At 45.7% G+C, this 25,028-nt stretch overlaps 1 protein-coding gene across 6 annotated transcripts in view; it reads left to right on the top strand.

Annotated features, from left to right (window-relative positions):
• MTUS2 (microtubule associated scaffold protein 2) overlaps positions 1-25,028 on the top strand; it is a 1,049,445-nt gene that overhangs the window by 266,854 nt on the left and 757,563 nt on the right. For 5 of the 6 annotated variants that reach the window (XM_063951742.1, XM_063951738.1, XM_063951741.1 and 2 more), the window contains one exon: positions 15,459-15,555. The exons of the other annotated variant lie outside the window; for it this stretch is intronic. The gene's annotated coding sequence lies outside the window, so the exon portion shown is untranslated. The remainder of the gene's footprint in view (positions 1-15,458; positions 15,556-25,028) is intronic. 6 annotated transcript variants of the gene reach the window in all.

The following is a 25,028-nucleotide window of genomic DNA, read 5'->3' on the forward strand; positions in this document are numbered from 1 at the left end:
GAGGTACTTGAGAGCATACCCAACAATCTGTCTGATTTAACACTTTACCCACTAAGGAGTGATAGTCACTCAATGGATGCCGGTCCATGTGGATATTAAAACTGGATTGGCATTTCTTGATACACCCATCCTCAACTACACTGTCACAGAGTCTACAGATACAGTTCTCTTCAGCTAACAATCCTTCACAATTTCTTCTATTGTCAATGCTATCGGATCGTTTTCTGATACTCGCCTTTGCTTGTTGATTATGTTGTTCTTGGAAAACTACGCCTCCATCTTTGTCATCAGAACCCATTCCAGAACCTCTCTCGACCTCCATGGTACTCTCGCCGGAACAGACTGCTCTGGTCAACATCATGGTCAACAGGAAAATCCGGATCACAGTCTCTTGGGGCAAGTCCATCTTATAGGAGGAAATGGAGAAGAATGAGAAGGGGGAAAGAAATACTTGAGGGAGATGGGATGGGAAGTGGAGAAAAACAATAAAAGGGAACAGGGGATCGACAACTGCCTCCGATCTTATTTTCTCAATGCTCAGGTGCCGTTTCAGTCCTCCTGAAACAGACACTCCAGTGATACAACTACCTCTACCGTCTGTTCTTTATCACGGGACCTCTCTGGATCAGCAACCTTCTTACAATGGGACGAATGGACCCAAGTCTCTCTCTCGGCAACCTTTAATGCTGTCGTGCTAATCAATAAGACTTGGTATGGTCCTTCCCATCTGTCAATAAGGCAACCTGAGCGTAGAAAATTCCGTATCATTACATAATCCCCAGGTTCAATGTCATGACAATTACTATCTGGCAAATCAGGAATCACTAACTTCAGATTGTCATTTTGATTCCTTAGCTGTTTACTCATGTTAACCAGGTATTTTACAGTCACTTCATTGTTACACTTCAAATCATCCTGAGGGTTAATCATAACATGCGGTTGTCGACCAAACAGAATTTCAAAGGGGGACAGATTAAGAGGGGACCTGGGAGTGGTTCTGATGCTGTATAGTACAATGGGTAAAGCTTCTGACCATGTTAATCCTGTTTCTGCCATAACTTTGCTCAATTTATTTTTAATAGTGCTGTTCACTCTTTCCACCTTCGCACTCGCCTGGGGGCGATATGGTGTGTGCAGCTTACTATCAATTCCCATCAACTTACACATTCCTCGAAAGACATCACCTGTAAAATGGGTACCCCTATCACTTTCAATTATTCTAGGGATACCATATCTACACACAAATTCCTGCACAATTTTCTTAGCAGTAAACATAGCGGTATTTGTGGCCGCCGGAAATGCTTCGACCCAATTTGAGAACACATCTATACAAACAAGTACATATTTCAAATTTCGACAAGGGGGTAATTGTATAAAATCAATCTGTATTACCTGAAAAGGGCCGCTTGTAGGTGGGATATGGGATGGTTCTGTTGGTATTGCCTTTCCGATGTTCTTCCTCAAGCAGGTAAGGCATGACATTGCTCTCTTACCTGCATGGGATGAGAATCCTGGGGCGCACCAATATGCTCTTACCAACTTGCACATTCCCTCCTTGCCCAGATGAGTCAGCCCATGTGCTGCTTCAGCTAAACATGGAAGGTATGCTCTGGGTGCCACTGGTTTACCCTGTCCATCTGTCCAGAGTCCTGAGGACTCCTGGCCATATCCTTTTGACCTCCAAACTGCCTTTTCCTGTGTGGAACACAAATTTTGCATTTCACACAACTTCTGTGTGTTGATGGTATTGAATGCCATCAATTGTGTGGTGTCTGTCTGTCTGGGGGTACCAGCTGCTAACTTAGAAGCTTCGTCTGCTCGGCTGTTACCAAGTGATACTGGGTCCTGGCTATATGTGTGTGCTTTACACTTGATAACAGCCATTCTGTCGGGTTCCTGTATCGCTGTTAGAAGCCTTTTGATGTGGGCTGCATGCGCTACCGGTGTACCAGCTGCCGTCATGAAATTTCTGAGGCGCCATAGGGCTCCGAAATCATGGACTACCCCGAAGGCGTATCTAGAATCGGTGTAGATATTGGCTGACTTTCCCTTAGCCAATTCACATGCTCTGGTTAGGGCAACCAGTTCAGCAACCTGGGCTGAGTGAGGTGGGCCTAGCGGTTCTGCTTCTATGGTGCCTTGGTCATCTACGACTGCGTATCCAGTACACAAGTCTCCCGAGTCCGTCTGTCTGTGACAACTACCGTCAGTGTAGAAAGTGAAATCTACATCTTCCAGTGGGTTGTCACTGATGTCAGGCCTTGCTGTGAAATTTTGGGTCAAATATTCCATACAATCATGTGTGTCATCCCTTGTATTAAATCCTCCTTCCCCATCACTCTCGTCCTCCACCCTTTGTGCCTGTCCAGGCACACCTGGGAGATATGTTGCAGGATTTAATGCACTGCATCTCCTTATGGTGATGTTTACGGGGGCCATTAATGCCAATTCCCATCTTGTAAAGCGCGCTGATGAGACGTGCCTGGTTTGGGCAGAATTTAGCAAGGCTGACACTGCATGTGGTCTATGAATTGTGAGGTTGTGACCTAGCACTACATCTTCGCTTTTCGTTACTAGCAATGCTATCGCAGCAACGCTTCGCAAGCATGTGGGGAGGGATCGCGCTACCGTATCTAGCTGAGCGCTGTAGTATGCTACCGGCCTGCTGGCATCACCGTGCTTCTGGGTTAGGACGCCTGCCGCGCAACCAGCACTTTCTGTTCCGTACAGTTCAAAGGGTTTCCCATAGTCTGGCATACCTAATGCTGGCGCCTGCGTTAGGCACTGTTTAAGTCTCTCAAATGCCATCTCGGATTCGTCTGTATGCGAAATCCGATCAGGTTTGTTTGATGAGACCATCTCCTGCAAAGATAGTGCTAGAATGGAAAATCCTGGGATCCAGTTACGGCAATACCCACACATTCCTAAAAACGTTCTGATCTGTTGTTGTGTTTGTGGCAGAGTCATGTCTCTAATTGCTTGGATTCTATCAGCGGTCAGGTGTCTCAGTCCTTGTGTTAGACAGTGTCCTAAATATTTTACTTTAGTTTGGCATAATTGCAACTTGTCTTTGGAAACCTTGTGTCCTGTGTCTGAAAGATGAAACAGGAGCTGTTTCGTATCCTTCAGGGACGCTTCCAATGAATCTGAACACAGTAGTAAATCATCCACGTACTGTATCAATATTGATCCACTCTCTGGTTGGAAAGACTGTAAACAATCATGCAAAGCCTGGGAAAATATACTTGGACTGTCTATGAAACCTTGTGGTAATCGAGTCCATGTGTATTGGACTCCTCTGTATGTGAATGCAAACAAATATTGGCTGTCAGGGTGCAGAGGTAGCGAGAAGAAAGCGGAGCAGAGGTCAATAACAGTGAAAAATTTCGCAGTGGGAGGGATCTGCATAAGGATGACAGCTGGATTTGGCACTACGGGGAATTGACTCTCAACTATTTTGTTAATCCCCCTTAGATCCTGCACTAGCCTGTAACCCCTCCCCCCACTCTTTTTCACAGGGAAAATGGGACTATTGGCAGTGCTGGATGTTCTTACCAGAATGCCCTGTTGTAGCAAGCGCTCTATTACTGGGTAAATTCCTAACTCCACCTCTGGCTTCAGAGGGTATTGTGGGATTTTTGGAGCTATCCTACCATCTTTTACTTGCACAACTACTGGAGCTACGTTTGCCATTAATCCAGTGTCTTGTCCATCTTTAGTCCACAGTGACTCTGGTATTTGGGATGTCATTTCTTCTACCTGGGATGGATTCCTATTTAATATAACTGTGTGGGACATTAATTTTGATGGGGAGTCTAGCATGTCTCGCACTTCCTGAGCGTGATTCTCAGGTATGTCTAAAAATACACCTTCAGGAGTGCAATAAATGACGCACCCCATTTTATACAATAAATCTCTTCCCAGGAGATTAGTCGGTGCCGATGCCGCCAGCAAAAAGGAATGCTTGGTATGCAAAGGCCCTATTGTAATCTCTGCTGGTTTGCTAACAGGGTAGTGCTGGACTACTCCCGTTACTCCCATGGCTGGAATTGTCTTACCAGTGGTTCTCATGCCCACTGTCGAATTTATCACTGATTTGGCCGCCCCCGTATCTACAAGGAAATTTAATGATTTACCAGCTACATCAATTGTGACCTCGGGTTCACTTCCAAGGCTTGCAATCAATTTCACTGGCTGCAGATTACAGGTATGGCCACACCCCTATCGGGTATGGTGACCTCCCTGAATCGCGCTGGCAGCAACTACTTGAGAAGGGGGTAAATGGGAACTACCCGAGACTTGCCAGTCTCTTTTTGGGGGATACCTTTTTGTTTCCCCTGCATGTGGCTCATGACTCCGTCTCTGCGGTCCCTGATCCCAATTTCGTGTGTCATGTCGTTGTCTAGGGGGTTGATATGATATATGTGTGTTTTTCACTCTACAGTCTCGTGCAAAGTGTCCCTCTCTATGACAGAAATAACAGGTTACCACATTTGACTTACCCACAGGGTTTGGAGATTTATACAAAGGTTGCCTTGTAGTCAGGGCCTGTATACTTACGGTCATTAATTTATCACTTTGTAACTCCCTGTGTTTAGTTATATTCCGATCGTGATCAAGGGCGGCCTCTCTTAAAGTAGCCACCGACAGACCTCGCCAACATGGTTGCGTGGTCTGTACCCTAGCCTTCAATACCTCCTTTAATCCATCCATTAACACAGATACTGCTACTTCTCTATGATTTACATTTGTCTTGATGTCTTCTATGCCTGTATACTTAGCCATTTCCTGTAATGCCCTGTGAAAATAGTCAGCAGCTGTTTCTGCCTCTTTTTGTTTTATGGAGAAAATCTTGTTCCATTTAACTACAGCTGGAAAATACTCTTTTAACTGTAAATTTATTCTCTTTACATTGTCTTGGTTGTACACATTCGTAAGGGGTACATCCTCATCTAATTTACAGTCAGCTAAAAATTGTGCTGAGTCGACATTGGAGGGTAAACATGCCCTCAGCAATATCTGCCAGTCTTTGTTATTGGGCTCTACCGTATTCCCTAGGTCTCTAATGTATTTCTGGCTAGCAACTAGATCTTTTCTAGGGTCAGGGAATTCAGACACTATTGCTCTTAATTCCATTCGGGAAAATGGGCAGTGCATGGCAATGTTTCTGACAGGAGTGACTCCTGAAGTGTCCGTTTTCCCATTTGGCACTGCTATTACCCTAACGGGGTTAAGTCTACTTACATCATTCTGAATAGATTCTACAGCTTGTGGTGAAATGGTTTCAGCATAGTGTATGGTGCCGTACTTACCCGTTGATACGACCTCACCTGTCCCTCCGCTAGGGGCTTTTGATACTAATCTCGGGGGTTGGGACGTGCCTACTGCTGTTTCTGATATGGTGGCTGCTAGAGAGAGCGCCGATATTGTTGTCGATTCGTCCCCTTGATCACACTCCTGGGGAAAGTTTAAAACAGGGTACAACTTGCACGGGTTAATATTTGCATTGATTATTTTAGTTACATTATCCTTATCATTTATACAGCTACTAAGTGCCTGTTTATTACACACTAGTGCGTCATTCTCCGCAACCAACTTCTCTCCTGATATATATGGTGGCGGTGGTGCCGTGGCTATCAGTTTCCTGATAGGGTTGGATCCCGCCGCCTGAGCCAATCCTCTCTGAATTTCACCCTCCTGTTGCCATAACTGTAAATAATCATAATGTTTGATCCGTCTCTTTGCTGATTTAATGAGACATATCCTTCTCCTTAGATTTAGTAACACATCTGGGCTAAAGCTGCCTACTCTTGGGAACTTCTCCCTGTCATGTACAGTCATTCTTTCCCATTCATCACATAAAACCTCTGTGTGAGAACCGTATTTTTCACACATTACATACCTTGCCGACCCGATTGGTCGGTTTACTGAATCAACCCGAACCGAGGTTGATCGCCCCCTACCTGAACAACTGGCCCCCATAACTTGCAGGTGTTGCTTTCACTACCTCTGACTTTAATCAGGGTCTTCAGCGAACCCTTACAAAAACCAAGATGTTCGAGATAGGCCGACGGTGGCGGTTTACCGAGTACCCCACTCACTCGCCCACGCCGACCAATACGCCCACACACTGCCTTAGCGCTGGCGTACTCGACCCGGGGCCCCTGCGACCTGAACCGCTATTTACTGGAACATGTGAGGGTGATCCGAAGAGCACTTACTCTTTCCAGTAACTATTGGTTGCTGGATAGTTCCTGAGTGACCAGCGAACCTCCCTTAAAATAAAAAAAATTACACAAATCACGTTAGAGTGTACAAATAGCGTTTATGACCCCTTTCGTACACAAATGGACTGGTCAGGTTACTAACTAATGCACACAATTACGTGCGGTACAATCGTTCTGCACATAAGCAACTAATCTTATGTACGGAGCAACCAGTGGAATCGAAAATTACGGCTGCAAATTCCTTCAGCCAGAGCTTTAATGGCCTATATGGGTTCTGCACCAACCCCCTGGGTTGTGCTTTTTTTTCTCTATTTATAGCGGACTTCCTTGTCTGCTGTACCTGGACCTCCTGGTCTGTGCTACAGTAGACCTCCTGGTCTGCTATACTCTAATGCTCAAATTTTATGTTTAACAAGGGATGCCTCCCCAGCCACCATGCACGTCACTTACATGTATGTACCTCACGAGAACTCGACTTCTTGTGGTTCAAACCAAAAATTGTAGAAACTTATATATGCAAACACTCACTCACCACATGTACACTTTACTTTTGTTTCTATTTCTGCGCAGAAATTTCTTTCCTTTAGACCAGATGAGTCGTAAATTGGAGAAGGATCTATTAGCTTAAATTTCGGACACTAAAATCGACTTGCGCTATTTATCGCGTTGCCACCTTTTCGCCTGTTAAAATAACACTATCGTGTGATTTGAGTTACGTGGGCGTACCCGGACGCTCCGTTGCGTAATATACGCTGCGTGCGTCGGCCTTTGGGTTGCGTACGCGAGTCTCAGCCTTTTGTTAGAGACACGTGTATGCAAGGCAGATATCCACCGTAACACAATTAACACGTTTATCAATGTAGGTGATCCTCGATCATCTACCGAGCACCACACAGATCTCTCCTTGTATCTTTAGGCAAAGCTGTGTGGGTGCTTTACAAATTACCCCTTAAATGTATTACCTTTACTCTTTAACTACTGATAGCAACAAATCTTTCTTAGCCCGTTAACAATTGTGAAATGGCAAACAGGAGAGTGATATGAAAATACACGAATTAAAAGAAATGCAGATATATGCGTGCGTGCGTACGCAAGATAGAAATAAACAGTTTTAAAAGACACTAGCGTATTGTTCTTACCTCCGGTTCCGGATTCCTTCAGCACCCTTCACTAAGCGAAGCAGACGCTTATCCGGTCAGCACGACGAGGAATATGACCTCCCGCCCTTTGCTGATGGATAATGTCTGCTGAAATTACCTAGTGCAGATATGTGAAGGACGGACGAGCCGCCAATTGATAAAGCCGAATATTTATCTTACTTAAAACCCTTTTAAAAGGTCAAAGAACACAGTACGCTATTGGCGTATGGAATAACGTAAGGGTACGCACGTTGCGTAACAATCGCTTAGCCGTGGTCGAGACGCTCAAGCGTCACGTTCGCTCACGGCCAAGAGAGCACAGGCAGGCACGCTATAGGCTGCCGACTAACGTAATGATATGCTATTAGCGTAGCGGACGCTCGGGACCACGTGGAGATCACAAGCGGTGCTGACGCTCACAATGTTAAACCTTTATAACTATACCATAAACAATGTATTCATGCAGTAAACCTTGGTGCAGTGATAGGGTGTAAATGTAACACAGTGTAACCTTTTTAACTTGAAAGCTGTACGAGCGTCTCCGACGCTCTGAGAATACTTAGAAATATAATGAATACACAAATACCGGTCTTAGGTTCTAACACCTTATATGAACATTCTATTTGCAAAAGAATAATACAATACAAGTCATACACTACCAATATAACATAGACTAACTAACCAGATAACTACACATGAAATACAATAACAGCACAATAACACTTTAAGAGGAAAAGAGAGGGAAAAAGGGGAGAAGAGAGAGAGAGAGAGATATGGCTCACAATAACAATAAAGACAATATGATTGCGGAGAAACTTACGCACAAAGGGAAACAATCGCATGCGCCTCCTGGATATCCAGCTCCCGATTATCAGTGATGAGAACCGTTGAAGAGAATAGAGAGCTGGATCAGGTCGGCTTGTCCTTTTATACCCTACACACAATACAATACAATGGTCCCTATATTCTTATTGTTCATTGGACACAGGAATTCGTCTTCGCATTATAACAAAAGGTCATAGGTTGATTCATACAGGTGGGCTGTGACTATTTCCAACTGCTCAGGTGGGTGGGAAACTAGGTTTCCCGCCGCATGGATAATAAAGTGCAAATATAGTAAAAGTCCATAAACTTCTTATGTCCATAACTATTCGCACGAGCGATTAATCCGCTTCAAACCAACACCGGAATATTGCTAATTAAATACTCTTCCGATGGATACTAAACACCACTGTATAACCTCTGTCTGACCCTTCGTATCAAACAAAGAGGGATCTCTTTGTCTGTGAACATGCTATATTAACTAAACTTTCAGATTCTATCAAAGGGACCATAATCTACAAAATACATTATATGAAAAAAATATGTAACGATCGAGTCGCACGCTAGGCGCACATAAACTCTACCGTAAATGCGCATACCGTGCGCCTGCGGGTGCACGCAACAGCGAGTATGCGCACGCACGGGAGAGCGTACGCATGCGCAGCGGGGACACGTATGAGGTGCAAATATGGCAGTGTGCATCATGATATTTTTCTGACTTTGACACGTCTAACTGAAGAAAGTTGATCAAATTTTGAACCGCTTTTAAATTTTCAGGTATTTCTACAAGTGACACCTTTTCTTTGAAATCTTGGCTGGAATATAGGGTATTCGTTTGTAAACGTGCAAATTATTTTTACAATTTCATAGCTGCATATACCCCAAACCTTGTATTGTTTGGTAGAGAAAGTATTTAAAAATTATGTATAAGCCAAAATAAGATTCATGTGAATGAGGCATTTATCTGCACGGGTTGGTAAGGGGAGACCGGCGGCTGGGACCATACCGACCCCGGGATCCTGTTCCTTAGCTTGCCGATGGGGGGGGGGGGGGGAGCGCAAGGAAGTCCCTTGCGGGCTCGATGCGCTCACCACACAGCGGGCTCAGCACAGGTTCTATTCGCATTCTATGGATGTCGTGGACACCCACAAAAGGGAATAGTCCGCATGCCAACTGTTGGGCTGGGGAGGGTGCGGAATTCCGGCGTTGGTATTGTGACCGGTGGTCGGGACGTAACTACATCCCATCTGCACTTGTACACAAGGCTGCAAGTGTTAGATATAGACAGTTCATGCAAATTATAATTGTTATAATTTTTATTCAACATTATTCATAAAGGCGCCACAAGTGGCCGACAGCGCTGTAAATAGGGCATATAATAAGATAGTCAAACAATAAGGCAGTTTATGGTAAGACAGCACAGTACAGAAAAAGGTACACTACAGCAAAAACAAATGAACATATACCACTATAACTCTGAACACAGCTACAGAGTTAGACTGGTGTTCAAGAGATGTACAGTAAGTAGTGAGAACATTGCAGAGGAGGACCCTGCTCATAAGAGCATACAATCTGTAGGGGAAAGGGGAAGACATAAGGAGTAAGCCAGTGTACGGGGAGCTGAGGGCAGGAAGTGACAGTGAGAGAGATGGCGGAGGCAGGAGGATGAGGAAGAGTATGAGGTGACATAGGTAAGTGGTGGACAGATATCTATATACAGGTTGAGTATCCCTTATCCAAAATGCTTGGGACCAGAAGTATTTTGGATATCGGATTTTTCTGTATTTTGGAATAATTGCATACCATAATGAGATATCATGGTGATGGGACCCAAGTCTAAGCACAGAACGCATTAATGTTTCATATACGCCTTATACACACAGCTTGAAGGTAATTTTAGCCAGTATTTTTAGTAACTTTGTGCATTAAACAAAGTGTGTGTACATTCACACAATTCATTTATGTTTCATATACACCTTATACACATAGCCTGAAGGTCGTTTAATACAATATTTTTAATAACTTTGTGTATTTAACAAAGTTTGTGTACATTGAGCATCAGAAAACAAAGTTTTCACTATCTCACTCTCATTCAAAACAATTCCGTAATTCAGAATATTCCGTATTTTGGAATATTTGGATATGGGATACTCAACCTGTATATATAAAAAGAAAATACCACTGACTCATCACAAAATCTCCTGTACCATAAGGACTAGGAACTTGACATTTGGATAGGAGCTTGCTTTTGTGACGTAGGCATCTACTAAGGTAGGGTTTTTCAAAATTCCACCCATAAAGGGGTTAAAAGGGTGACATAATTCCACCCTCACAGAGGAGAGTTAAGACAGCCCACCCAGCCGGAGCTATAAAGAAAGCATGGTGCTAGGCTAGCGATATCAAGTCGTGGAGGGGGGAAGACACAATGCTCTGTTCCTGGACTTCCTTGCCAGTGGCAGTTGCAGAGCAGTCCATTATTCAAATAGGGGAGCCACCCTACCAACTATCACCCTTAAACACTGTCAAACATCGCTGAGTGTCGCTCCCCTATTTGAATAATGGACTGCTCTGCAACTGACACTGGCAAGGCAGTCCAGCCTTATGGTTCAGGAGATATTGTGATGAACATTATCAAACCTCTCAGAGAGCAATAGGAGGAAAGGAGACATAGATATTTTGACTATTAAATGCATTAAAGGAAACTTTGATAGTCAGCAACTGCTTATCTCATACCTCCCAACATTGTCAGGGTCCAAGTCGGGACCCAGTCACTCTCCTGCATGCCAAAGGAGCGTTCGCGCCCCAAAAGGGGTGTGGCCTTGGGTAAAGGGACATGGCTCCGGATCGCAGGCATTCACGTGAAGCCACCTTCTGTGAGCTGCTGGCCATACCCTCTGCCTCCCATGAATAGATATTCTATGCAGAATGTTAATTATTGGTTGCCGCCCGATAATTAACATGATGACTATACCTCCTAATATCCACAAGGGGAGGCACTCGATATATCGGCTGTCGGGATCCCGGCACTCAGCATACCGATGCCGGGATACCGACCGCCGGGATACCGACAACTATTCTCCCTCTTGGAAAAATCACATCCTTTTCTGGGTGGAAGTAAGGCTATGAGACTCGGCATCAGCCCTATGACTCTTGTCCTATAGTCAAGTTTTGTTGTTTAACCATTTGAAAGCCTATCCCAACATTTTGGACTGTAATGAAGCTGCATCACAGTAAACACGTGAAACATGGTACTTTGCATAAGTTTTGTGTAGGGTTGTGAATATTATGAACCGGTAGCCAAAAATGCTCACTTAAAATTAGGGCTTCGGTATGCAATTCTGGTCGATGGGATGCCAGCGGTCACATGGAAATATTCAGATGTGGGGACAGCTTTGCAGTGCATGATTTCACAATTCAAATAACTAACACCACATGTGGATCATTTAAAATGTATCCGCCAGTAATGAATACATTGGTGCACCAATTAGGAGATCTGGAAAACATGCACTGTTTGGGGTCCCTGAGGACTGAGTTTACAAAACAATGCATATAGACCATCTATGGTGTTAAGTATTAATATTGTTTTACATGCAGTATATAAAGAGATCCTTGTATACATGGGCCCGTGCTAGTTCTGCTGCCGCTGCCCCAGACTCCTGGACATGCTCCAATGTTTCGCAGAACAGGGGACTTGTGGAATGGTGCCCATCTGCATCTAACGGCTTATTGTGACCGCTGGTCCTGTACTTTATACATACCTCCCAACTTTCTGGAGGTAAGAAGTCTGACTCAAGCGCGGCGTAGCCATGCCCGTCCAGAAAAAGAGGGTGTGTCTCAGTAGAGGGGCATGGCTTCATGGTAATGTCGCGATCGCGAGCCACGTCCCCATTTTCCGTCACTATGGGGGCATGGCCAGCGCTCTGTGACCTGTTGGCCATGCCCCCAGTTCCTCTTGTCTCCGTGAATAGAAGCTGTGCGCATGCGCACAGCTTCTATTCACCCAGAGCCGGCCCTAGGCATAGGCAAACTAGGCAATTGCCTAGGGCATCTGGTATGCCTAGGGGCATAAGCAGCTCCTGCTGATTAAAATGATATGCGGCATGCCTATATTCTGTGTGTAGCATTTCGTATGCAGATACAGCCACAGTCACACACAGTATATAGGCATGCCACATACCATTTTCATCAGGAGAAGCTGCTTGTGCATCCTAGCCACATAGCAATGCAAATAAGATGCATTTTCATCAAAAATAGTCACCCGACGTTATCAGAGCTACCATTTGTCTCGCACCAGGCATCTCCTGCTGCATGGTGTATGGAGGCAAGATTTATGAGGACACATCTGTATCCAAGCAGAGGCAGAGGTCACAGTGTTAGCGGCCGTGTGAGTGCTGTGTGTGTGTGAGTGGGTTGGTTGTGCAATAGTGTTCAGCATATGTGTAAGGGTCATTATGCGTTTCATGTGTATAAATGCATTAATAACGTGCAGCAAATGTGTAAAGGGCACTTTGTGTGTCATTATGTGTATAAGGGCATTAATAATGTGTGACATGTGTAAGGGGCACTATGTGTGTCATTATGTGTATAAGGGCATTAATAATGTGCGGCACATGTGTAAGGGACATTATGTGTGTCATTATATGTAAAAGGGCATTAATAATGTGCGGCATATGTGTAAGTGACATTATGTGTATAAGGGCATTAATAAGGGTTGGCATAATGTGTAAGGCGCATTATGTTTATAAGGACATTAATAATGTGTGTCATATGTGTAAGGGGCATTACTGTGTGGTATTATGTGTATAAATGCATTACTAATGTGTGGCATTATGTGTATAAGGTGCTCTACTGTGTGGCGTAACATATAGAAAGGGCACTACTGTGTGGTCTAATATGAATAAAGGGCAATATGGTGTGGCGTAATGTGAATAAGGAGCAATATGGCGTGGTGTAATGAGAATAAAGAGCAATATGGTGTGGTGTAATGTGAATAAGGAGCAATTCAGTATGATGTTATGTGAATGAGGGGCACTACTGTGAGGAGTAAAGTATATAAGGTAAAGTGGTACTACTGTGTGATGTAATGTGAATAAGGGACACTATCGCATGATAAATTGCGAACAAAGTTGCAGTACTGTGTGGCATAATTTGAATTGGGGGTAGTATTGTGTGGCCATGCCCCTTCCCAGCAAGAACACATACATTTTTGGGCTGTGCGCCGAATGAGCAAACTGTTCTTATTTAAATTACAGGGGTTAGAAAAACCAAAATAAGGTCTGCTATGGGTGAGGGGTGATGCTGCTGGGAAAGGGGTGCAGGGTCAGAGTCTAAGGGGCACCAGCCAAAATCTTGCCTAGGGCATCATATTGGGTAGGGCCGGCTCTGTATTCACCACTGCTCATTTGGGAGGTATGGGAGGCAAATGACATTTGGGAGGTATGCTGTATGTGCCTGAAGTATTACATACACCGCACTTTGTATGAGGCAGACTGTAGCTTGTTAAGTGCTTATTGTGCCACCTTCATGGCTGGCCACAGTATCTTTAAATCTAGCATTTGGAAACCCCCTTCTAGAAGTTTTGCACTTGCCTCTGACCAGTGGTGCCAAGAGAGGGGGGGAGAGGGTACAAATTACCTGGGCCCAGGTCTGATGGAGGGGCCCAGTTGGTGTCCAGGTCCACGCCTCCTGTGATTAGACCATGCCCCCTGAAAAGTACCAGGGCCCAGCCAGGCTCTCTACTGCACTGGCTGGGAGGCATGTCATGCTCCTGTGAGTGGGTACTTCTCATGTGCTAGACATACCCCCAAATAGATGTGGCCACACCCCCTCCAGGGTGGGGCGGGAGGCCCAGGAAGTTGTTGTAACGGCGCCCAGGATTTCTCTTGTCAGCCCTGCCTCTGACACTGTAGATTCCTTTTCTTGCTGTCAGCGCGAGGCGTTTTGGTGATTGGTTCCACAGTGTAAGGAGACGCTGATGACTGCAGTTTTTGAATATGATTAGGGAACGGTCTCTGGCACCTGCACTTATTATGGGTTCTATTCATTATCCCTTCATTTCTACAAAACTGCAAACCCTTCACCGTTACCATGTAGCAGGATAGGGTTAAATGAGAAAATCCTGATTAAATTAATTCTATTCTCTTGCAGATGAATGCACTGTAAAATAGCATACAGTGTACTTGAAGGTACAGTGATAACCTCACATAACCTCACATGCATTGCTTCCATTAAACGTCTTGCAGGCTGTCTCTACAGTACATCAAGGAGTCTGCACTCCCCATAGCTGCTAATAGTGCCGGCTTCACTGCTCAAAGGCTACGATTGGACCTGACTGCTTTATTTTATAATGATTATGCCCCAAATGACTTCAGTCTAGCTTTGCTTTCAGCTTACTCTGCTTGCTAGGTGATGTGCTGAAGCCATAGATCATATTCTGTTCTTTTAAGTGTTTATATTGGTATTCATTTTCTGCATCTTCTAAATAGTATTGTAACGTGTGCTTATTTTATTGTCTGTTTCTTCTTCTTTTTTTGCCTGGTAATAACGTATTGTACTTAAAGAGAATGAATAGTGCATGCACTAAAGGGCACAGAGGTTACTTTGCTACCCACCTGAGGCCCATGCTCTGTATTCGCACAGGCAGGAACCTTTGAGCGACCCCCCCCCCCATCCCCAACATCCTTCCGCACTTGTTCAGAAGTGCAGAATGGGGGACTTCTTCTGAGCATGTACGTAGCTCCACAATACGGTATCCCTATCCTAGTGCTAGAGCAGTTTAGGCTTGGCTAATGTATGTATAAAAATAAAAAAAAAGTCATACATACGAAAATCAGGCGGCGTTCCCGGTTCCTCGGGGAAGTGGGCTAGTCTCCCGCACTCCCGCATCTCGTTTCTCCACGACGCACCCCCCCCCCCCCTGCGCTTACCGAAACCCACGACCCACGGCATCCCGTCACATACAGCAGAAGGGGCGGGGCAATGACACGATTCGCGCTCATGCACTCCTGTGTAAGCTCATTTATTTTAACCTGGGTCAGGTGTTTTCCTAGGAGTTATACAGCAGCTATACTTGGTGACTGTCTCACCTTTAAAAGCCATAAGTCAGTTGGCAGGAGAGCTTTATAGCAGTTGGCAAACCTTTAAGGTGCCCACACACCAGAACGACTGATCGGACGATGTATCGTTAGATGTATCATTAGATATATCAGATGTAAAAAACACAAACAATTTGGTCAAAATCGATTGATATGACACCATATCTTCCCCGCAGGAGGGGAGCTCAGAGGACGAGTCTAACCAGCAGCAGGACAGCGTATTGGATCGCGCAGGAACACTGAATGATATGCACTTTTCCAAACGATTTATCGGTAAGATGTGTCTAACTCTAAATCATTCCATTTTCCCTAAAATCGTTGTAATGAGTGTGCACCTCTAGTTTAATATCAATGTGATACGAGTCACCAGGTTTATAATTCTGAGTGATAGAGTAGGACTTGCGGTGAAATGGGTCCTTTGATGTTGGGTTCCAAGCTTAAATGCATCAATAAACTAAAACCCCACTGTTTGTTACGGGTTACGGTCATTAGGTCCACCACACTTAGGTCGACAGTCATTACGTCAACCACTATTGGTCGACATGGTCATTAGGTCAACATGAACAAGGTTGACATGGAAAAATTCTTCAATTTTTGAACTTTTTCATACTTTACGATCCACGTGGACTACGATTGGGAATAGTAACCTGTGCCGGGTGCAGTGGTAGCGGAGCGAGGCACCTTGCTCGAAGCGCGAGCCATGCGAGGGGACACGGTGCACTAATTGGGGTCCCCCGTCACTTTACAAAGAAAACTGCACCCAAAAAAGGAAAAAAACTCATGTCGACCTTTTTACATGTCGACCTTGTTCATGTCGACCTAATGACCATGTCGACCTAATGCATGTCAACCAATAGTGGTCGACATAACGACTGTCGACCTAAGGATCCACACCCGTTTGTTACAGTGAGTGAGCTAATTATGGTGAGTGCTGAGCTTGGTGATTTTTAGTTATACAATGTGGTCACATACCACTCTGCACCCCAAACCTGGGAATGGTGAGTGCAGTGGATTAATGTGTGTGTGTGTGTGTGTGTGTGTGTGTGTGTGTGTGTGTGTGTGTGTGTATATGTATGTATGTATGTATTTATTGTTGCAGGAGAGGTATTTTGCCACCTGTAAGCTATACACAGGGTCCTGGGGGTAGATGGGAAGTGTGGATGGACCAGGTTCCCATCCATTTGGCCCAGACCAGGTCTTATAGGCTTCTTAGCCCAAGAACCTGCTTCATCAGCCAGCACCTGGGTGCTGGCTTTAAAGCAGAGTCTCTCCCATGAGTCAGGGCTCCTGAAGGCAGTTAGGCCTGCTAGGGACAGTGGCAGTGACGTGCGGTGGGGTGAGGCAGGTGAGGCAGAGGCTTTCCTCTCATACTAACGTTTGTACCAGAGTTATGACTGTATAAAGTTTATGAAAAATACAAATAATATGTTTGAAATATCTTCTTTGCGTTATTCTAATAATTTTTATAGCCAAAACTCTGGAGTAAAAAGTCTATGGCAGGTGAGGCAGTGCCTCACCTGGCTAACATTTCCGCACATCTCTGATTAAAACTCACCAAATTTCCAGGAGTTTATACTGCTGCACCTGTGTATAATGCCCAGATGTACGTTTTGGCTCATATATTGCATGTAAATCTGGCTCTGGTGCTAGCCAGTGCCTCCTGAGCTATTTAGCTCACCGCACGTCCCTGGACAGTGGGATCCGGAGGGCAGGGCCACTAGTGTCAGGATGCCGGGACCTGAAGGGTTCCTTATTAAGAGGGAGTGAGGCAGGGCCTAACCTCCCTAGTAGTTTATACTAAAGACAGTGATCTTTGTTTATGTATATCTTTGTTTTTGAGCTACCTGAATAAGAGGAATTTGTTGCTTTTGCACAAGCCTGGAGTTGGTCGCTGGTGGAATTTTTGTAGCAGAGCACATTCTAGCAAGACTCCTGTTACAGTAAATATATATATATATATATACACTGCTCAAAAAAATAAAGGGAATACTTAAATAACACAATGTAACTCCAAGTCAATCACACTTCTGTGAAATCAAACTGTCCACTTAGGAAGCAACACTGATTGACAATCAATTTCACATGCTGTTGTGCAACTGGAATAGACAACAGGTGGAAATTATAGGCAATTAGCAAGACACCCCCAATAAAGGAGTTGTTCTGCAGGTGGTGATCACAGACCACTTCTCAGCTCCTATGCTTTCTGGCTGATGTTTTGGTCACTTTTGAAAGCTGGCGGTGCTTTCACTCTAGTGGTAGCATAAGACGGAGTCTACAACCCACACAAGTGGCTCAGGTAGTGCAGCTCATCCAGGATGGCACATCAATGCGAGCTGTGGCAAGAAGGTTTGCTGTGTCTGTCAGCGTAGTGTCCAGAGCATGGAGGTGCTACCAGGAGACAGGCCAGTACATCAGGAGACGTGGAGGAGGCCGTAGGAGGGCAACAACCCAGCAGCAGGACCGCAAACCTCCGCCTTTGTGCAAGGAGGAACAGGAGGAGCACTGCCAGAGCCCTGCAAAATGACCTCCAGCAAGCCACAAATGTGCATGTGTCTACTCAAATGATCAGAAACAGACTCCATAAGGGTGGTATGAGGGCCCGTCGTCCACATGTGGGGGTTGTGCTTACAGCCCAACACCGTGCAGGACGTTTGGCATTTGCCAGCGAACACCAAGATTGGCAAATTCGCCACTGGCACCCTGTGCTCTTCACAGATGAAAGCAGGTTCTCACTGAGCACATGTGACAGACGTGACAGAGTCTGGAGATGCCAAGGAGAACGTTTTGCTGCCTGCAACATCATCCAGCATGACCGGTTTGGTAGTGGGTCAGTAATGGTGTGGGGTGGCATTTCTTTGGGGGGCCGCACAGCCCTCCATGTGCTCGCCAGAGGTAGCCTGACTGCCATTTGGTACTGAGATGAGATCCTCAGACCGGCATATGGCTGGTGCAGTTGGCCCTGGGTTCCTCCTAATGCAAGACAATGCTAGACCTCATGTGGCTGGAGTGTGTCAGCAGTTCCTGCAAGACGAAGGCATTGATGCTATGGACTGGCCCGCCCGTTCCCCAGACCTGAATCCAATTGAGCACATCTGGGACATCATGTCTCGCTCCATTCACCAACGCCACGTTGCACCACAGACTGTCCAGGAGTTGGCGGATGCTTTAGTCCAGATCTGGGAGGAGATCCCTCAGGAGACCATCCGCCACCTCATCAGGAGCATGCCCAGGCGTTGTAGGGAGGTCATACAGGCATGTGGAGGCCACACACACTACTGAGCCTCATTTTGACTTGTTTTAAGGACATTACATCAAAGTTGGATCAGCCTGTAGTGTGTTTTTCCACTTTAATTTTGAGTGTGACTCCAAATCCAGACCTCTATGGGTTAATATATTTGATTTCCATTGATAATTTTTGTGTGATTTTGTTATCAGCACATTCAACTATGTAAAGAACAAAGTATTTAATAAGAATATTTCATTCATTCAGATCTAGGATGTGTTATTTTAGTGTTCCCTTTATTTTTTTGAGCAGTGTATGTATATATATATATATATTTATATATATATACACACAGTATATAGTAAGAGGCCTATATGTGAATAAGCGGGAAATATCTTACACACTATGGGGGTAATTCTGAGTTGATCGCAGCAGGAACTTTGTTAGCAGTTGGGCAAAACCATGTGCACTGCAGGGGAGGCAGATATAACATGTGCAGAGAAAGTTAGATTTGGGTCAGTTATTTTGTTTCTGTGCAGGGTAAAAACTGGCTGCTTTATTTTTACACTGCAATTTAGATTGCAGATTGAACACACCACACCCAAATCCATCTCTCTCTGCACATGTTATATCTACCTCCACTGCAGTGCACATGGTTTTGCCCAACTGCTAACAAAGTTCCTGCTGCGATCAACTCAGAATTACCCCCTATGTACACACAGTGGCGCTATACAGCATACCCTAACCCCCCCTCCCCCACCTAGGACATTGCAGCCCACAGGTGCAATGACGGGCCAGTGCCCAAAAGGTGACACTGTGCTGACGAAATTGAGATTGCTGGGAGTCAGATATATATATTTATACAGTATTTGCCTCCAATCTAGGCTAGTACAGGGTAAAGGGCAGAAGGTGTATGTCTAGCACCCATTCCACCTCATCTGTATTTTGGGTTTGGTGAATGTCAAGCTAACATCACATTAAGATAAACAATTCAATTGTTGCTGTCTCATGGTACCCACACTTTACCTCAGCTTAGTAAGTGGCTCCACGCTGTGGGCTCAGTATACTGTTTTATACATAAATACGATGGAGTTTATGGAAGCAAAATTTTTGTATTTTGTGTAAAATGACCAGGTGTATTTTACGTTTGTTTACTAGATAATAAATATATTGTAAGCCAGTAAAAATGGACCAAACTATAGAAGTAATAACCCATCACCTCATTACAGAGTGATTTATCGAGAAGCATATTTCAGCTGGGCATTCAGAGCTTAGTTTAATGGAGGTGAGCCTATATTCATGATGTTGAGGTAAACAGAGTTTTATTGTTTATACGACTTGCCGTTGAATAAATATAGGTAGAGATATGCCGGCTCATATTCTAGACGAGTAGGATGACTTCTCAATACGCTCCTTGACAAGATGCCAAAACTGAGCACTTGTACCTCATGAATAAACACAAAATAGCAGATGCCTACCCTGTCAGGGAGAACTGATTAAGTTTCCTGGTGCTTACAGGAGCCCTCTGAAGGTCAAGAGAGAAAGGGGAAATAGAAATATATAAATGTTAACTATAAATTAGCAAAATGTTCATGTTTCACATGGACTGGATTAGGATTACCCCTTTCACACCAAATTTATAACCCAGGTTATTGAAGTGGCAACCTAGGTCCAGTTTTGTGTGCAAGGATCTTCCCAGGTTGTGTTACCCGAATATCCGACCTTGGTAGGTACTAGGGGCGAACCCAGCACTGACCTTGGTTGTCTGCAATGGGGACACGCTAAAAGCATATGCAGATACAAACCACTGGTGCTTGGTCATCTCCAAGCGCCAACAAAGCTGGCAATTACCCAGGTCCAGCCTATGGCTTGAAACTGTGTTCAATAGCCCAGGTTGGACCGTGTTTTTTTGGTGTGAAAGGGTTATAAGTGGCCTATTTATTAAGGTCTACATTATAGACATGTTATTTAACATCGGTTATCACTACTAAACACAGGGATAATAGATTAATTAATGTGGATTTCTCTATCGTCCTAGTGGATGCTGGGGTTCCTGAAAGGACCATGGGGAATAGCGGCTCCGCAGGAGACAGGGCACAAAAGTAAAGCTTTCCGATCAGGTGGTGTGCACTGGCTCCTCCCCCTATGACCCTCCTCCAAGCCAGTTAGATTTTTGTGCCCGGCCGAGAAGGGTGCAATCTAGGTGGCTCTCCTAAAGAGCTGCTTAGAGAAAGTTTAGCTTAGGTTTTTTATTTTACAGTGAGTCCTGCTGGCAACAGGATCACTGCAACGAGGGACTTAGGGGAGAAGAAGTGAACTCACCTGCGTGCAGGATGGATTGGCTTCTTGGCTACTGGACATCAGCTCCAGAGGGACGATCACAGGTACAGCCTGGATGGTCACCGGAGCCTCGCCGCCGGCCCCCTTGCAGATGCTGAAACATGAAGAGGTCCAGAATCGGCGGCAGAAGACTCCTCAGTCTTCTAAAGGTAGCGCACAGCACTGCAGCTGTGCGCCATTTTCCTCTCAGCACACTTCACACGGCAGTCACTGAGGGTGCAGGGCGCTGGGAGGGGAGCGCCCTGGGAGGCAAATGAAAACCTATTTGGCTAAAAAATACCTCACATATAGCCTCCGGGGCTATATGGAGATATTTAACCCCTGCCAGAATACACTAAAGAGCGGGAGACGAGCCCGCCGGAAAAGGGGCGGGGCCTATCTCCTCAGCACACAGCGCCATTTTCCTTACACAGCTCCGCTGGTCAGGACGGCTCCCAGGTCTCTCCCCTGCACTGCACTACAGAAACAGGGTAAAACAAGAGAGGGGGGGCAAAATAGTGGCAAAAATTATATTATAAAAGCAGCTATACAGGGAGCACTTATTATAAGGCTATCCCTGTCATATATAGCGCTTTTGGTGTGTGCTGGCAAACTCTCCCTCTGTCTCCCCAAAGGGCTAGTGGGGTCCTGTCTTCGTTAAGAGCATTCCCTGTGTGTCTGCTGTGTGTCGGTACGTGTGTGTCGACATGTATGAGGACGATATTGGTGTGGAGGCGGAGCAATTGCCAAATATGGGGATGTCACCTCCTAGGGGGTCGACACCAGAATGGATGCCTTTATTTATGGAATTACGGGATAGTGTCAACACGCTAAAGCAGTCGTTTGTCGACATGAGACGGCCGGACAATCAGTTAGTGCCTGTCCAGGCGCCTCAAACACCGTCAGGGGCTGTAAAACGCCCTTTGCCTCAGTCGGTCGACACAGACCCAGACACAGGCACTGATTCCAGTGGCGACGGTGACGAATCAACCGTATTTTCCAGTAGGGCCACACGTTATATGATTTTGGCAATGAAGGAGGCGTTACATTTAGCTGATACTACTGGTACCACTAAACAGGGTATTATGTGGGGTGTGAAAAAACTACCTATAGTTTTTCCTGAATCAGAAGAACTAAATGATGTATGTGATGAAGCGTGGGTTGCCCCCGATAAAAAGATGCTAATTTCAAAGAAGTTATTAGCTTTATACCCTTTCCCGTCAGAGGTTAGGGCGCGCTGGGAAACACCTCCTAGGGTGGACAAGGCGCTCACACGCTTATCTAAACAAGTGGCGTTACCCTCTCCTGAGACGGCCGCACTTAAAGATCCAACAGATAGGAGGATGGAAAATATCCAAAAAAGTATATACACACATACAGGTGTTATACTACGACCAGCTATAGCGTCAGCCTGGATGTGCAGTGCTGGAGTAGTTTGGTCAGAGTCCCTGATTGAAAATATTGATACCCTGGATAGGGACAATGTTTTACTGTCTTTAGAGCAAATAAAGGATGCATTTCTTTATATGCGTGATGCACAGAGGGATATCTGCACACTGGCATCACGGGTAAGTGCTATGTCCATTTCGGCCAGAAGAAGTTTATGGACGCGACAGTGGTCAGGCGATGCGGACTCAAAACGGCATATGGAAGTTTTGCCGTATAAAGGGGAGGAGTTATTTGGAGTCGGTCTATCAGATTTGGTGGCCACGGCTACAGCCGGGTAATCCACCTTTTTACCTCAAGCTACTCCCCAACAGAAAAAGACACCGACTTTTCAACCGCAGTCCTTTCGTTCCTTTAAAAACAAGAGAGCAAAGGGATATTCATATCTGCCACGAGGCAGAGGAAGGGGGAAGAGACACCAACAGGCAGCTCCTTCCCAGGAACAGAAGCCCTCCCCCGCTTCTACAAAAGCCTCAGCATGACGCTGGGGCTTCTCAAGCGGACTCGGGGGCGGTGGGCGGTCGTCTCAAGCATTTCAGCGCGCAGTGGGCTCACTCGCAGGTAGATCCCTGGATCCTGCAGATAATATCTCAGGGGTACAGGTTGGAACTAGAGACAGATCCGCCTCGCCGTTTCCTGAAGTCTGCTTTACCAACGTCCCCCTCCGAAAGGGAGACGGTTTTGGAAGCCATTCACAAGCTGTACTCTCAGCAGGTGATAGTCAAGGTACCTCTTCTACAACAGGGAAAGGGGTATTATTCCACTCTATTTGTGGTACCGAAGCCGGACGGCTCGGTAAGACCTATTCTAAATCTGAAGTCCTTGAACCTGTACATAAAGAAGTTCAAGTTCAAAATGGAGTCACTCAGAGCAGTGATAGCGAACCTGGAAGAAGGGGACTTTATGGTGTCCTTGGACATCAAGGATGCGTACCTCCACGTTCCAATTTACCCCTCACACCAGGGGTACCTCAGGTTCGTTGTACAAAACTGTCACTATCAGTTTCAGACGCTGCCGTTCGGATTGTCCACGGCACCTCGGGTCTTTACAAAGGTAATGGCCGAGATGATGATTCTTCTTCGAAGAAAAGGCGTATTAATTATCCCATACTTGGACGATCTCCTAATAAGGGCAAGGTCCAGAGAACAGCTAGAGAGGGGATTAGCACTGTCTCAAGAAGTGCTAAAACAGCACGGCTGGATTCTGAATATTCCAAAATCCCAGTTAATGCCGACAACTCGTCTGCTGTTCCTAGGGATGATTCTGGACACGGTTCAGAAAAAGGTTTTTCTCCCGGAGGAAAAAGCCAAGGAGTTGTCCGAGCTTGTCAGGAACCTCCTAAAACCAGGAAAGGTGTCTGTACATCAATGCACAAGAGTCCTGGGAAAAATGGTGGCTTCTTACGAAGCAATTCCATTCGGCAGATTCCATGCACGAATTTTCCAGAGGGATCTGTTAGACAAATGGTCAGGGTCGCATCTTCAGATGCACCAGCGGATAACCCTGTCTCCAAGGACAAGGGTATCTCTTCTGTGGTGGTTGCAGAGTGCTCATCTATTGGAGGGCCGCAGATTCGGCATACAGGATTGGATCCTGGTGACCACGGACGCCAGCCTGAGAGGCTGGGGAGCAGTCACACAAGGAAGAAACTTCCAGGGAGTGTGGACGAGCCTGGAAACGTCTCTTCACATAAACATTCTGGAACTAAGAGCAATCTACAATGCTCTAAGCCAGGCAGAACCTCTGCTTCAAGGAAAACCGGTGTTGATCCAGTCGGACAACATCACGGCAGTCGCCCATGTGAACAGACAGGGCGGCACAAGAAGCAGGAGTGCAATGGCAGAAGCTGCAAGGATTCTTCGCTGGGCAGAGAATCATGTGATAGCACTGTCAGCAGTGTTCATCCCGGGAGTGGACAACTGGGAAGCAGACTTCCTCAGCAGACACGACCTTCACCCGGGAGAGTGGGGACTTCATCCGGAAGTCTTCCACATGCTGGTAACCCGTTGGGAAAGACCAATGGTGGACATGATGGCGTCTCGCCTCAACAAAAAACTGGACAGGTATTGCGCCAGGTCAAGAGATCCGCAGGCAATAGCTGTGGACGCGCTGGTATCGCCTTGGGTGTACCAGTCGGTGTATGTGTTTCCTCCTCTGCCTCTCATACCAAAAGTATTGAGAATTATACGGCAAAGAGGCGTAAGAACGATACTAGTGGTTCCGGATTGGCCAAGAAGGACTTGGTACCCGGAACTTCAAGAGATGATCACGGAAGATCCGTGGCCTCTACCTCTAAGGAGGGACTTGCTTCAGCAGGGTCCCTGTCTGTTTCAAGACTTACCGCGGCTGCGTTTGACGGCATGGCGGTTGAACGCCGGATCCTAAAGGAAAAAGGCATGCCGGAAGAAGTCATTCCTACTTTGATTAAAGCAAGGAAGGAAGTAACCGTGCAACACTATCACCGCATTTGGCGAAGATATGTTGCGTGGTGCGAGGATCGGAGTGCTCCGACGGAGGAATTTCAACTGGGTCGATTCCTACATTTCCTGCAATCAGGATTGTCTATGGGTCTCAAATTGGGATCTATTAAGGTTCAAATTTCGGCCCTGTCGATTTTCTTTCAAAAAGAATTGGCTTCAGTTCCTGAAGTCCAGACTTTTGTTAAGGGAGTGCTGCATATACAGCCTCCTGTGGTGCCTCCAGTGGCACCGTGGGATCTCAATGTGGTTTTGGAATTTCTAAAATCTCATTGGTTTGA

Source organism: Pseudophryne corroboree, chromosome 2 (genome assembly GCF_028390025.1).
Source record: "Pseudophryne corroboree isolate aPseCor3 chromosome 2, aPseCor3.hap2, whole genome shotgun sequence".
Classification (NCBI taxonomy): Eukaryota; Metazoa; Chordata; class Amphibia; order Anura; family Myobatrachidae; genus Pseudophryne; species Pseudophryne corroboree.